The sequence below is a fragment of the Heptranchias perlo genome, chromosome 26, assembly GCF_035084215.1.
Source record: "Heptranchias perlo isolate sHepPer1 chromosome 26, sHepPer1.hap1, whole genome shotgun sequence".
Classification (NCBI taxonomy): Eukaryota; Metazoa; Chordata; class Chondrichthyes; order Hexanchiformes; family Hexanchidae; genus Heptranchias; species Heptranchias perlo.
The window spans coordinates 35,909,070-35,921,140 of NC_090350.1; the positions used below are offsets into that span (position 1 = coordinate 35,909,070).

General features: G+C 40.2%; 1 protein-coding gene across 4 annotated transcripts in view; it reads right to left on the reverse strand.

Annotated features, from left to right (window-relative positions):
- Nucleotides 1-12,071, reverse strand: part of themis2 (thymocyte selection associated family member 2) — a 78,784-nt gene that overhangs the window by 16,356 nt on the left and 50,357 nt on the right. For 2 of the 4 annotated variants that reach the window (XM_068006787.1, XM_068006784.1), the window contains exon 7: nt 6,537-6,673. The exons of 1 other annotated variant lie outside the window; for it this stretch is intronic. The gene's annotated coding sequence lies outside the window, so the exon portion shown is untranslated. Of the gene's footprint in view, nt 1-308; nt 2,596-6,536; nt 6,674-12,071 lie in introns of those variants that run through there. One more of the 4 variants, XM_068006786.1, reaches the window with a different exon arrangement.

A 12,071-nucleotide genomic window follows, 5' to 3' on the forward strand; every position in this document is an offset into this window, starting at 1 on the left:
GTCCCTGAATAGGGCCCCAAATTATATTCATTAAGTTTGTCTTGGGATCACAACATAAACCTGGGAATTTAGTAGTGGCATCTTGTGATAGGAATTTTTGTTTTGCCATTGCCTCTCTGGAATCTTTCATTTGTCCTTTTTAACCATGTACAGTTGTTTAGAACTATAGAATAAGAATAGAAAAAATTATGCTGTTATCAGTGTAAATGATTGAATTATGTATGATTTATACTTTGTACATTAGAGTACTAGTGATAAAGCAATAAACCATTGTATATTACATGCCAGTATTGTTAAATTGCCTTTTATTGAACTGCATATTATAACTCTGGTATTTGTATTAGGATTGTATACAATTTGAGTAAATTATAAATAGTTTAACAACTTACATTTATAGCGTGCCTTTAATGTAGGAAAACGGCCCAAAGCACTTCACAGGAGCGTTATCAGACAAAAATAGACACCAAGCCAAAGGAGGAGATATTAGGACAGGTGGCCAGAGGTAGGTTTTAAGGAGCGTCTTAAAGAAGGAGAGAGGTGTTTAGGGAGAGAATTCCAGCACTTGGAGCCTAGGCGGCTGAAGGCACGGCTGCCAGTGCTGGAATGAAGGAAGTGGGGGAAAGAACAAGAGGTCAGAGTTGGAAGACTGGAGGAGGTTCAGAGGAACGAGGCCCTAGAGGGACTTGAACACGACTATGAATTTTAAAATGGAGGCTTTGCTGGACTGGGAGCCAACGTAGATCACCGAGCACAGGGATGATGGGTGAATGGGACTTGGTGTGAGTTAGGGTATGGACAGCAGAGTTTTGCATTAAGTTTATGGAGGGTGGAAATGGGGAGGCTGGCTGGCCAGGAGAGCATTGGAATAGTTGAGTCTGGAGGTAACAAAAGCATGGATGAGGGCTTCAGCAGTAGATGGGCTGAGGCAGGGATGGAGACTGGCGATCTTTGTGATGAGAGATTATGGTGTTGGAAACTCAGCTCAGTTAAATACGACACCAAGGTTGCAAACAGTCTGGTTCAGCTTGAGATAGCGGCCAGTCCAGCCAGATCTGCTGATGAATGGCTAAACCAGTTGTGCGCCGTATACGTTCAAGTTTGCACCCCTTGGTGGGAGAGACTAAGGGCATCAACGGCTGAGGTGAGGGTGTGATTGAGCAGATCGACAGCTGTAGAGATATCGTGACGAATGGGGGGGGCCAAAGGTAAAGTGCCATTGTAAGTGACTTGGGGGAGTTTTTCTTTGGACGGGTGGACGTGGAAGGAAATGGGGTTGGATGTGAATTGTGAGGGATACAGGGAAGTGATCAGTGATGGCTTTGTCTGTTCAATGAGCAATTAATTGGTACATCGTTTTAAGTAAGTTATTGCTATTACTGAAAGTTTCCTGATTGTGTTTATAGAAGGCACTAGTCGATTTCCCATGATGTTCCTCATGCTACATTTGCACTGTTTTATAATGACAGGGCCATCATCATGTAGTACATAATGTATTTTATAACAAGGTCAGTTCTTGATTGTCTTCACCGAATAAGCCTAAAGGGACTGCTTTTGAAGAAAGCTGTGTGCTGTTAAGTGGAGCTTTGTTTAATGTACCCTGTCCCTTTAAGGCCATAAAGTTGAATTGGACCAAAGCAGAAATATGATGTTGCTCAATGACTTGCTGTGGGGAAGTGCTGTAAATGGGGATGTCATGAGACCTATTAAAGGTCAATTACTGTTGCTTGGGGAAGTTTGTTTTTAAAAATATTTTTGAGTGCTTTTGTTCATTGTTAGAGACCTAATATTAGTGTTTAGAACTTTTTTTTTGCTGAAGATATTTCCCTTTTTCTTCACCCTGCTATGCTATTCTATCTCATCCTATCATGCATCAAGTTCTGCCTACCCATTGCTCCTCTCCTTGCTGACCTACATTGGCTCTCTGTCTCCCAGTGCCTCAAATTTATAATTCAAATCCTCACATTTAAATCCTTCTCTATCTTTTGCAACTTCCTCCACTGCTACACCCATCCCCCCCCACAATAACTTCTAATCATTGGTGGCCATGCCTTCAGCCGTCTAGGCCCCACACTCTGGACTATCCTCTCTAAACCCCTCTGCCTTGATACCTCCCATTCCTCCTTTAAGACCCACCTCTTTGACCAAGGCTCGGTCACCCCATCTAATACCTTTTTATGGTTCAGTGTCTGTTTTTACCTATATGCCTCCATGAAGTGCTTATTACTCCAAGTAATAGATGCGTCAGGCTGGCCATGAACTGAGCTCCTTGGATGGGCAATGGATCAGAAGGTCCCAAGTTTAATTCCTGGTCTGTGCAGGAATTAGCTGATCTCAGTTGGGCTCTCCATTTGGCTTTAGCACCCCTGAGTTAGTAAGTGAAAGAGTACGGTGGATTTCCTGCTCCTGACAATTATCAGATGAGTCCTGCTGGAGAGGTGTGCGTATTTAGACGTCAGGACAGGATTTTGGGTTTGGCTGTGATGCTATCAGTGGATGAACAGCATGCTGATACTTGCTGCCTATGTTTGCTTGCACATGAAGAATGTCCACTTGGGGGAGATAGCAGAGAGCTGCTGCTGCCTGTGGCATCATATCCTAGCAGGAGAGACAATTGGCAAAAATAAAAAGACTGGCTGTGAACTGGTGAAGCATGCTGAATCAAAGGCTGACATGAGACAGATTTAACATAATTGGCAAAAGAACTGGGAGGCGACGAGAATTTTTTTTTAAGCAGCGTGTTATGATCTGGAATGCATTGCCTGAAAGGGCGGTGGAAACAAATTCAGTATTAATTTTCCAAAAGGGAATTGGATAAATACTTGAAAAAGAAAAAAATGCAGGGCTATGGAGAAAAAGCAGGGGAATGGGGCGAATTGGATAGCTCTTTCAAAGAGCCAGCATAGGCATGATGCGCCAAATGGCGGGCCTCCTGTGCTATAAGATTCTATGCTCCTATATATATATATATATGAGTACAAGCTGAGATTGAAAGGTGCCACTGGGATTAGAACCAAGGTTTTGCTGCTGTAGCTGGTTGGCTTTTGTACAATTGTTGGAATTTGTCCATATTTTTTAGATTTTTTTTTGTATAGGCTAAATGAAAAGTCCTTGCCTTGGTAAAACATTTAAAGGTAGTTCAAGTGCATGAATCCATCAAGCAGTTACGTCTTCCTCTTAGACTAAGCCTTGGTGTGGAGTGTCATCTCAAAATATTTTTGTTTGCTGCAATATGGCTGTACAGAATTCTTTTGGGAGAAAGGCTGGTGCAATAGTAAAAGTAGAAAATAACCAAATAGAAGAAAAAGGTGACTTAACAAATGAAGAAAATGGAAATTGAAGGGCATTCAAAGAAGTTCCCTACAGCCTCAAAACCTTTTCTTGCATACATTTCCTTTTTTAATGTTATTTAATTTGTTACAAAATATTATATATTAAAACACTTGAATACTGATCTTAGGATAAAGTATCTGAGCTCAATCTTTTAGAGTACTCAAGTTTGATGTACGTAAAATTCAAGAATCCTATTCACAAAGTTTTTGGAATTGAATGTGGTACTCAGTATCTTCTGATTTGCAGTGTTGAATGAAGACAAAACTACATTTTTTACAGCCCACTTTAATTCAGACACAAATGTATGAAGATCAGAAATGAAGATTACACGCAGCTGCTTCATGGAATGGTGGAAACAACATCCTTTGGAAGATTTGTTTAAAAAAAATTGAAGTGTTCGTGTAGGCTGGATTTGTTAGACATATCCAAACCAACGCAGAGCAATTCTACAGCTTTTAGCTGGAAGAAATTGTTTTGGAAAAAAAAGTCATCATATGCATCTCTGCAGGCAGCAGGCTTGCTAGTCCCGCTTGTCACTGCAATTGCCAGAGGTCATGAAAATCGGTCTAAATTTGAAAGAATTTCACTTTTTAAAAAAAACTGGGTTTACTAAAAGGTTTCATTATATTTCATGTCATAATATTTATCTTTGTAGGGGAAAGAAACCTGTACTATGACTGCATATATCAATATTTTCTGTCATGTACATCAAAATATGTATGTTTTTTCTTGCACTTTATATTTACTAAAAACCTATTTTGAGGTCACTACCATAAAATCTGGCTTTGAATGTAATTTGCACTCGTACATTAAATGTCCTGTAAATGTAGAAGTGCAACTTCAAGGTTTTATTTACTTAATTAACTTTTTAAAAAATAGTTAGCTATGCATGAGTTCAATTTACAATCTAGATTTTACGATATATCAAATTTTAGTGAAGTTATTGCAAGTATTTAGCTGCTTCGAGTGCTCTGCTCAATAACAACTATGAAAGTTGTCGAGCCAAATGCCTTGTTTTAAAGAGTTGGGTTAAAATGTTATTTTCAATCTACTTGTCATTTAAAAAGGATTTACGTTTGGAAACATTGACTTTATTGTGTTTACTTAGATAGGATTTTTTAAAACTGATCATTAGTTTTCATAGATGTCAGTATAAAGTACTCAAATCACATCATATATTTACAATGACAATAGAAGAGAAGCACAAAATACATATCTTGGATAACATCAGATATTACAGTTTAAAAAGAATGCTCATGTTGCATTTCCATCAAATATAAATTTAAAACTGATAGGTAGAGATTGTCAAATATCTGTTAGTATTAAGACACATATGTTAAAAAGCTGTAGGCAGTGCAAATGTTCTATTTGGTGTGCATTGAAGGAAGTTCTGGAAAAAGTTTCAATGTTCTGTCTTGTGAGTTTTACCTATGCTAATACACCACCTCCAGGAAATTATATATAAATTGGCCAGTCTATTCTAGCTCAAATCATGCACAGTCTGCGGAAAGAGCTACTTTACCTTGTTCTATATTTTTGTTGTGTAAGCTCTATACAGCTCCTTATACATGAACCATGCAGTGAGCTATGGAATAAATTATGAAATATGGAACTGTGAGTGAAACACAGTTTAGTCCCTTCCCCTTTTTGTTAATTTTCCTGTCTTTTATATCTGCCTCTTGTATCGCACAACTCCACCCACTCCCCTCCAACCCTTGCACTTGATTCCATGGTTGAACACATGGGTAAGTAATGTGCCACCAGCCTCTGACAATGTTATCAGATCATCCCTTGAAAATTTTAACTGAGCGATGTAGATATAAATAATTCTAGTTTTCCTTTGCGTGTTTATCTTTTTTCCTTCAATTTGCTCTGCTTTTCCACTGCAAGCAATTGAGTCATGTTGAAATGTGCTTCTATAGGTGCTGACGCCTTTCCCCTGCCTCACCCATGTGACCATTTTTTATGTGGAAGCCCAGGCGGTAATCTGAGCCTGATCCTATCCTGGTCTGCCATCCCCTTTTATCCTTGCCCACCAACCCCCTTTATCCTCGCCCGCCATCCCCCCTCTATCCTCGCCTGCTGCCCGCCCATCCTCGCCCGCCATCCCCCCCTCAATCACTTTACAACAAAGATCACTGGATGTGATCAGGAATGGAAGCACTGACTCAGCTTTCCTTCTCCAACCTCGGGATACTGAGGCCAATTGTGCATCCATTGCTGGCCTAGCTGGGTTCAGCTAACTGAGCATAGACCAGGATTGGCAAATAAGGTTCAGTACCATGCTAGGAGTTGCATTTACTCACTTGGAGGAACCCATTTTTTAATGCTTGCTAAGTTTGTTGCTTAAGTGTCTGTGGCTACGTAGGTACCATGCAGTATGATATGTATACAGGAGTGTTCCTAACCTTTTAAATAGTAACGCTCAGTAATGTTCCCAAACACTGCACCACTAAGTAATGGAACTTGTGCTGGTGAGTCCTGATTTCAATCATATTATCAAGTGGAGGTATTTATCAAATGGAAAGAGAATTTAATAAAACTATAGGACCAATAGCCCTTTGTAACAGCTCTTTCATTTACTATATGGATGCCAAGTTAGCCCTGCATCTGAATAGTCTTCTGTTGCTCTCAAGGGGAAAGTAAGAAAAAAATGCAGAATGGCACTAAACTGTAACTCTTGTCAACAGCTCAAAGACCTTGAATGAAGGCCTAAAGGCACATGGAACAGCAAGTCAATTGAGGGCTACAGTGGCCCCTGTTCCGCCTTATGAGCACCGTTGTATATGGAAGATCGCTTTCTCTCACAATTCACATTGCAGTTTCTTGTTGCATGATAGCATTTTATTCACAACTAGCACAGGTTAACGTAATTATTAATGTAATATGCATACCGAAAAATACAATTAGCTCCTAATTAAACTAATTTGATACAATTTTTTTAAGCACTAAATTCACACTTTGTTGCGTTAGTTACAAAATTTAATTCAAATGATGGGATAATTTTTTTTTCAGTGCAAAAATGACTGGATTATCATGTGTAAACAATTTTACAACACCAAGTTATAGTCCAGCAATTTTATTTTAAATTCACAAGCTTTCGGAGGCTACCTCCTTCCTCAGGTCCACATCGTTCACCTGAGGAAGGAGGTAGCCTCCGAAAGCTTGTGAATTTAAAATAAAATTGCTGGACTATAACTTGGTGTTGTAAAATTGTTTACAATTGTCAACCCCAGTCCATCACCGGCATCTCCACATCTGGATTATCATGAGCTAACTTGCATGAATGTTCTGGCTGGCTGTAGATTCATCACAATGACCAGTCACAGCAGGCAGCTATCATCTGGGAAACAAAAACAAACATTGGTGGTATCTTTCCCTTTCAAATGAATTTATATAACAATGTGTTTTGCCTTACCACCATCCATGTGCATATACATATATGTAACAGGTTGTAAATGTGTTGCTGCTTGGTGAAAGAATCATCACATTGGTTTTGATTTTGACTATTAGTCTGTCACCATTTGGCAATCGTCGTTTGCAAATCTGCAAACAAGTTCTGGAGGTGAAAGTTGACTTTTTCTTTGCCCCATCTCCAAAAGATGTCTTTTATTACTTTCCAAAGCAGCATTTCTTTTGTCATAGAGTCATAGAGTCATAGAGCACGGATAGAGGCCCTTCGGCCCATCGTGTCCGCGCCGGCCATCAGCCCTGTCTACTCTAATCCCATATTCCAGCATTTGGTCCGTAGCCTTGTATGCTATGGCATTTCAAGTGCTCATCCAAATGCTTCTTGAATGTTGTGAGGGTTCCTGCCTCCACAACCCTTTCAGGCAGTGAGTTCCAGACTCCAACCACCCTCTGGGTGAAAAAGTTCTTTCTCAAATCCCCTCTAAACCTCCCGCCTTTTACCTTGAATCTATGCCCCCTTGTTATAGAACCCTCAACGAAGGGAAAAAGCTCCTTAGTATCCATCCTATCTGTGCCCCTCATAATTTTGTACACCTCAATCATGTCCCCCCTCAGCCTCCTCTGCTCCAAGGAAAACAAACCCAATCTTCCCAGTCTCTCTTCATAGCTGAAGCGCTCCAGCCCTGGTAACATCCTGGTGAATCTCCTCTGCACCCTCTCCAAAGCGATCACATCCTTCCTGTAGTGTGGCGACCAGAACTGCACACAGTACTCCAGCTGTGGCCTAACCAGTGTTTTATACAGCTCCATCATAACCTCCTTGCTCTTATATTCTATGCCTCGGCTAATAAAGGCAAGTATCCCATATGCCTTCTTTACCACCTTATCTACCTGTTCCGCCGCCTTCAGGGATCTGTGAACTTGCACACCAAGATCCCTCTGACCCTCTGTCTTGCCTAGGGTCCTCCCATTCATTGTGTATTCCCTTGCCTTGTTAGTCCCTCCAAAGTGCATCACCTCTAATCAATGAAGCTAAGCTTGTAGTCAGCTGGAAGCAGTTGCCTGAACAAGCTATTTATCCTTGATTCCTAAGGGAGCTATAAAAGGAACAAAAAAAAATCATTTTTAAATATGAAAGTGAACGAATAAAATATTAATCACTGGGACTCAGCCAAATAGAGAGTGTGCACGCTTGGTCCGGATTGTAAAATGCAGTCTATCACAAGAGTGAAGCACACTGTCTGATCCTGAGGCTTCAGTTAGTCTTTCTAACTATTAGCTATTATGACATTGATCAACCTCTGACTACCATTAAATATCAAACCGTTTGTAAATAAAGTGAAAGGTCAGGACAAAGATTATACGTAAAATGTTGGGGGAGCCGAAAGGGAGAAAGTTGAGGGAAAGCCCTGAGGAGAGTACTGGAAACTCCAAAAGACAGTCAGAGGGGCATGAGGGAACTAGAAAAGAGCACAGCTGTGCAAGCTGAATGCTGTAATTAGAAATTCTTCCATTGTAACGGCAAAAGTGTAATCAAGGAAGAATTGAGATCTCTAATGGACGCAAATAGGATTGAAATTGAGAAGGAATTAAAAATAATATACGAAATGATTACTTCATGGAAGTATTTACTTGTTATAAACTTTTCAGGAGCAATAAAGAGATGGACAAAGAGGTTGGAAGGCAGTTTTAATAAAGGTTAATGCAGCATTAGAACATAATGATGTTTTGGGGGTTGTGTTAGAGCAGAATCCATATGGATAAAGTTAAGGAGTAGGAAGGGAAATGTTAATGTTTTCGGTGCGCTTTACAGATCACCAAACGAGGTGTAATAGAACGGGACATCCGCAGATACTTCAGAGAGGTATGCACGGACAAGAACACAATAATAAAGGGTGATTTTAACTATTCCAAAATATACTGTACTTGGTTAAGGTAGGGAACAGCTTTTAGAATGCATCTAAGACTGCTTCCTGAATCAGTAGGTATTCTAGTCTACTGAGGAAATTTGCTTGATTTAATTTTGGGAAATGAAGTGGGACAAATGAATGCTCTGAGATTAGGAAGACAATTGGGAAAAGTAGAACAGGATATTGAAGTGTCAAAGGCTGAAGGATTGGAAAAAGCCAAAGTTCAATGTGATGAGAAGGGATATGGGCCAAATGAACTGGACAGAAAAGTTGGCAAACCAGATGATGGATCAGCAGTGAGGAATGTTCAAATAGGAGATGCGTAGAGTATAAAATATATCTATTCCTTTAAGACAAAAGAGGGTTGCTTCAAAGAATAGAGTTCCATGAATAAATAAATTAAAACTAAACTGAAACTTACAAAAGTGGCTAATGATAAAGTTAGGGCTAACAATACCAAGGAAATGCATGAGGAATGCAGAAAGTGTAGCAAGGAGGTAAAAGGGAGAGAGATTAGGAGGGTTAATTGGCATTGCTTGGATTGGAGAAGGGCTGGAAGTGGTGTACTCCAGAGGTCATAATATACTGTGAAGGGGTCTGTAGATTTCTTTGGGAGAATGAACTAGAGAGGCCAATTGCCTTCCCTCTCCTGTACTTATCTCTGAGATGGTTGTGAAATATTGCAATAATGAACAGGTAATATGGAAACTCAACAGCCAAGAAAATAACTTATATACATATCATTATAAGTCTGTCAAATTGTTGGTTCAATTATGAAGTCCAACACCAGAGCAAGAAGTTTTATGGATTTCGGGATTAGAGTTGGGTGAGTTAGAGATTATTTCAGTTGTGCCAAGGTCAGACTTGGGTGTAGGTCTGGCTTGTCTCCAAAACCAAAATCAGCTGAATCAATAAAATTAATCAATAGCATAGTAAAACCCTAATACTTGGCTTGTCATTCATCAGTGCTTGAATCACACCCCTTATTTTGGAGTGTAAAAATATAACAACTAGCAAGAAAACATTTGTTAATTATTTGCTCAGTAGTTTTGTAAAAGTTTGCAGCCTTGTTTATACTGCATTGGAGTTAAGTGATTTTAATCAGTTTCATGGCAGTATTGGACGTTCTGTGGATTTACGTTGTTGGTTCCATACCAGTGTTGCTTTAATTGGTGTTTCATACTTGTAGCAGATCGCCAGTATAAATGGGGTAATTGCGTGAAGAAGCTCTTTGGTGCTTATTCAGGAAATAATTCTAAAACCTAGCTGGCTTTGCCTCTCTGGTTAGTTTATACTTATTCAACTGAAACATACACAAACACTTCACCTTTGGGGAAAGCAACCTTTTGCTTTTGGACAGGACTAGCTCCAATTCACAGTGATGCGTGTTGCTATGATGATCAATAACAGTCAAGTTCCTGCTTTCTATCATCATTATGAAAGGTTTGAATTTCTCCAATAAATGGTTCACTATTCTAGACTTTCCATGAAACTGCAAGTTAGTTAATGGTTAATAGAAACTGCAAGTCAGTAGCAGTTAACAGTCGATCAACTGTAAGTGATTGCCTGAATAGGGGGTAATTACTGTGAGCTGGAAGCTGATTGAGCAGTTGTAACTGGTGTTTCTCAAAAGGTGGATAAATTAGAAGATATCTGCTGAAGCACAGTGCATATTGTGAACAGAATGGATTGTGAACTTGAGAATTTGGTGAGAGTGGGAAGGAGGTACTAAATTTTTTTTAAAAAGCAAAAAGCCAAAACAGACTAAAAAGTAATTATCTATAAATAAATATAAACTAAGATATGGCAGAGCAGGTTGTGTGTTGGGACTGCAGTATGTGGGAGTTTGTGGAGTGCAAGACTGTCCCGAGTGATCACATCTGCAGTAGATGTCTCCACCTCAAGTTGCTCCAGCTCAGAGTCATTAAGCTGGAGTGTGAGTTGGAGACACTCTGACACATAAGGAAGGGGGAGGAGTATCTGGACAGTTTGCTCCAGACCTCTGTCACACCTCGTAGAGAGGTGCAGGATCATAATGGGGTTGGTGTAGCTGAAAGTGTACAGCATAACGGTAACCCAGGTGAGATAGAGACTGAGGATTTGTAGAAACTGATCCTAGCCAACAGGTACAATGCACTTGCTACCTTTGAGGATAAGGATAAAGACTGTTGGAAGAACAGCCAGAATGCTGACCATGGCACCTTGGAGCAGGAGGCTGTCCATAGGGGAAGGAGGAGGAGAAGTGTGATGTGGTAGTTGTAGGGGATTCAATAATTAGAGGGACAGATAGCATCCTTTGTAAGTAGGATTGAGAGTCCCACATGGTGTGTTGCCTACCTGGTGGCAGGGTGAAGGACATCTCAAACTGGCTTGAAAGGATATTCGAGAGGGGGGGATCCAGTCATTGCTATGTTGTTGGTCGCAACATGTACCACAAAGAGTAGGCAAGAGGTCCTGTTCAGAGAGTACCAGGAGCTAAATGGTTATAACCTCTGGATTGTTACCCGAGCCAAGTGCAAATTGGCGTAGGGATAAGCAGATTAGGGAGGTGAACATGTGGCTGAAAGAGTGGTGTGGGGAAGGAGGGGTTCCATTTCATGGGACACTGGCACCAGTACTGGGACAGGAAGGAACTGTACCGTTGGGATGGGCTCCACCTGAACTGGGCCCTAGTAGAAAGGATAAATAGGGTGGTCACAAGGACATTAAACTAGCAAATGGGGGGAGGGGGTTCAGGTGGAAAAAGTAGTATCAATAATAATTCTAAAAGAAACAAAGGAAGAGATTAGAGTAATAGTCAGAAATGATGCTTTAGGCACTCCAGGTAAAGGGAAAACTAAAAGATGTAAGGTAATTAAATTGGGAGAGAGAAAAATATGAAATGTGAGAAAAACATTAGAGCAGAAGGACAGGTTAGGGTGTGTGGCCCAAATAAGCGAATGTCATATATACACATAGTATAAGGAACAAATTGAATAACTTGCAGGCACAAATTCAACTTAGAGGGTACAACACGAGACATGGCTGAAAGACGGTCAGGAATGGGAACTGAATATACCAGGTTATAAGGTCTACAGGAAGGCTAGGGAAGCTGGTAGAAGGGGAGGAGTACCCTTAATGATTAAGGATGAAATTACTTCAATGTTAAGAGAGGATATAACGAGAGATAAGTGGGCAGTGGAGACTTTATGGGTAGAATTAAGAAATAGAAAAGGATTTAAGACTGTAGTGGAAGTTGTGTATAGGCCTCCTGGTAGCAGCTGTGAAGTGGCAGAACGTATAAATGCAGAGATTAGACAAGCATGTAGCAAAGACAGATTGGCTTTAATGGGGGATTTTAACTTTCATATAGATTGGGATAAGCAGGCGAGCTCAGAAAGGTAGCAAATTTCTTGAATGTGTTCAAGACAGCTTTCTACA